Here is a 3,732-nt window from a genome sequence, read left to right as displayed (position 1 = left end):
CTCATTTCTTTTTGAGTCAGTGTAGGTAGTTTGTGTGTTTCTGGGAATTAGTCCATTTCACCTAGGTTATCTAATATAGTGACGTACAGTTGTTCATAGTATTCTCTATTTGTTATTTTCATTTCATTGGGATCAGGAGTAATGCCCCCTTTTACTTTCCTGATTTTAGTGAATTTTTTACCACTCCTTCTTAGGAGTCTCATGAGTTCTTTAGGGTTCAATCCTGGGCAACCTTCTCCTTTATCTCTATCCTCCTCTCTAAGTTATGTCTTCCATTCCAAAGTTTTAAATAAACTATATGCTTGTTATAAAACTCCAGCTTGGCCTCACCCTTGATGTTGTTCACTACATTTCTCAAGGTTTCAGATACTGAATTATTCTGAAAAGCACAGAAGCCCTATTGCAAAGTGAATAAACAAGTTTTAAGCTCTGTTTATTTTCTTGCAGTGGCCTTTTAAGTGAATTCTTATGCCTCAATTAGCTTAGTTATTTCCTACAGGAAATATCTATGCAATTCTAAGTTTTTATCAGGAAGTTATATCCACTTATCATTGTTTCTCAATCTCTCTTTTTGGGCTATGAATTAGCCATAAACATGCTGAAAAGAATCATCTGCTGACATGTTTTTGGCCAAAAATATTTGTTTTGGCTACAATGTGAACTCTGTCAATAAAGTCTTTAGAGATGTTGGTTACTTTGTGTCCTGGGCAATTGGCTCTTTCACTGCCCCTTAATTGATACCATTTAGGTAGTCTCTACTAGCTCAGTGGTTTCTACCTTGGCTAACACTGTAATTACATGGGCAACTTTTTTTTTTTTTTTTTTTTTTTTTACAGTTTAGAGGGTTTTATTATATGGTATTTATTACATTAAAAGTAGAGGGTAGAATTTAAAAAATATATTAAAAGTAACATTTCTTATCAAAAGAGTTTTATACGTTTAACAACTAAAGAGTATGCGTTTAGTTCATGGTGGCCATTGTGTAACCTGAGCCTTCCAGACTGCACCAGCCTGGATGACAGTCGAGGCTTTGGCTTACTATTACAACAGCAAGGACCACATCTTTGATTTTGGCCTTCTTCTGGTCCCCACCCCCTACAGCATCACTAGATGTCTTTCTCCCTAAAACCCTTTTGTTTCTGAGAAGGATTCTTCCAAGGCTGGAGGCACCATTATCTGCCACCAGCTACTCTTTTTTATCCCCTTTATTATTAAAGAAGGTTTAGGTTACATAAATGTTACATTGAAAATATAGGGGATTTCCATATACCTCACCCCTCCCCCTCCCACACTTTTCTCCTTTAACAACATCTTTCATTAGTGTGGTACATTTGTTAAAACTGATGAACAAATATTGAAGCATTGCTACTAACCACGGTCTATAGTTTACATTATGGTTTACATTTTGCACCACACAATTTTATAGGTTTTGACAAAATGTATAATGGCCTGTATCTGTCATTGCAATACTATGTAAATTAATTTCAATGTCCCCCCAATGTCCCATGTTACACCTATTTTTCCCTCTCCCTCTCCTCAGAACCTCTGTTGACAACTGTCTTTGTAGCCACAATGCTATAAGAAGAAGTCTAGTTTAACCTATAGTTGTATTAAGGATTTTGGGATTGAGAGAGGGCCTAGATCCCATGGGGTAAATGGATGGAACTGCCTTGTTTGCTGTTGTAGATTCTCTCTGTTTTTTGGGATGGGCATTGTCTATCAACATCCTTTTGTTAGTCATCATGGGTGAGACGGGAGACCTTTTCAAAAGTACTAATGTTTGGGCTGCTCCCTTAGAGGTTCATGTTCAATTAGCCCTGAGAGGAGCTCAGACAGATGTAGATTTTCAAAACTCTTTAGATGATAGTAACAGGAGGCTAGTTTTGAGAACCAACATAGAACAAACATAATCTTTATGTTAATTAAATATGGTGTTCAATTCTATCTCACTACTCCCAGCTGAGTCACCTTGGCTATTTTGCTTAAACTTTCTGAGCCCAATTCCTCATCTATAAAATAGGATGAATAATGTCAATACCATCGAAGCTTGTTTTAAATATAGAATATTTTAACCTAAAATATTTAGTACTGTAGAGAACCTACTAGGGGCTTACTTCCAAGTCCAGATCCTTTTTCTGATGCTCTCTCTTATTTTTCTTCCATGGTGAGCTTTTTATCCTCCTATTTTTTTTTATCTCCTAAAATGTAATTATATCTCCATATTAGTACTTCATATCTTATTATTGTTGGTGATAGCAATGAAAAAGCAGTGGTTCAAAAGTTGAGATAGGATCTAAGTCAGCTGTGCTTCCCTCACTTAGTTTTTAACATCTTTAGATCGGACACCTGGTAACTGAGCTCAGCTTTGATCTGCTGCCACATCCTTTTTTTTTTATTTGAAACACATTTGACATTTATACCCTTTGTCTTCAGTATTAACTCTGGAAAATCTCTAGATTCAGTGTTGCTGTGCCCCCCTTATGATTGGGCACACAGCAGTAACGATGGTGATGATGATTACAATGAGAACTATAATGATGATGTTTACAGGACCATCTACCCTCACCATATTATGAAAAGAGCCTCTTCACATGGTGTAAGTGGGAGAAAATAAATTAAGTAAGCATCCTTATCCATGAACTGAAATAAGTTCATATATGCTATCAAGGGAACCTCTTAAATTTTTTAAATCACATTTTTTTTTTGTGATTTACATCTTTTTTTTTTTAAAAGACAATTTAATAATATATAAATAAAAAGTAAAAAAAAAAAAAAGAAAGAAAGAAAGAAAAAAAAGAACTAAAGCCTGAAGACTGCAATGTTTTTCCTCATCTTTTTGTGGTAACTCACTAGATGGAAACTTTCCCAATGAAACTGTTATGTGTTCATGGAAAAGTCACAGTTAATCCATTGACATTAAACAAATTGCCATTATTATTGTTATTATTATTATTAGTTTTTGGTACACCATTCTAGAGGTACTACAATACTGGGTTGATGCATGGAGTGGCTGGAGCAAGCTCCCATTCCATCAACCAGCTCCAAAAATCCACTTAATAAATTGTCCACAGAAAGAGGACATATCAGATATTAAGCTGATGAGAACAGCTACTGCACTTGATCTTAGCCAAAAAGCTGAGAAACAATGAAACAAATTATTTTGAAAATGCCACTTTATGGAAGCAAAGAACACTTTTTATTTTGAAAATTTAGTTGAAACATTTCTAGGTTATATTCAGTGTGGATTAACTCCATCTCATTATAAAAAACCTGATATCCTAGATACAAAGTTTGAACGGGGAAAAGAAGATACAGTCACTGTTTTATTTATATCCTGATTATTTATTTTGTCAATATAGATAGTGTACTGTTGAGAAGTATTTCAATCCATAAAATACCATCTTGCATCCATTTGTGTAGTGTTCAATTCTAAGGAACATAATAATTCAACAATATTTATCCTCAAACCAAATATCATTAAAAAATCAATACCAATCTTCAGTATAGAGAAAGCACATGCTGCACTTTATTCCGTGAAACACAATTTTCTCCCCTGAATAACTGCAGATCAAACAATTCAGTGACTTAGTAGACTTTCAACAACTAAGTAATAAGGACATGATTGGAAAAGTGCTTTTGAAATAGTCAAAGACCCCAAAATGACATCTTTGGCCATTTTCCTATCAAGATTTAGAAATGATGGAGCAAAAATAACTTGGACATCTATGTAAA

At 34.6% G+C, this 3,732-nt stretch overlaps 1 non-coding gene across 1 annotated transcript; it reads right to left on the bottom strand.

Moving 5' to 3' along the window:
* Positions 1-2,957: 2,957 nt before the first annotated feature.
* On the bottom strand, positions 2,958-3,147 carry LOC111766177 (U2 spliceosomal RNA). The gene has a single exon (XR_002798287.1). It is a non-coding gene; the product is annotated as a U2 spliceosomal RNA (small nuclear RNA).
* Positions 3,148-3,732: the final 585 nt, after the last annotated feature.

This window comes from Dasypus novemcinctus, chromosome 2 (assembly GCF_030445035.2).
Source record: "Dasypus novemcinctus isolate mDasNov1 chromosome 2, mDasNov1.1.hap2, whole genome shotgun sequence".
Lineage (NCBI taxonomy): Eukaryota > Metazoa > Chordata > Mammalia > Cingulata > Dasypodidae > Dasypus > Dasypus novemcinctus.
This window is presented reverse-complemented; position numbering and strand designations above follow the sequence as displayed.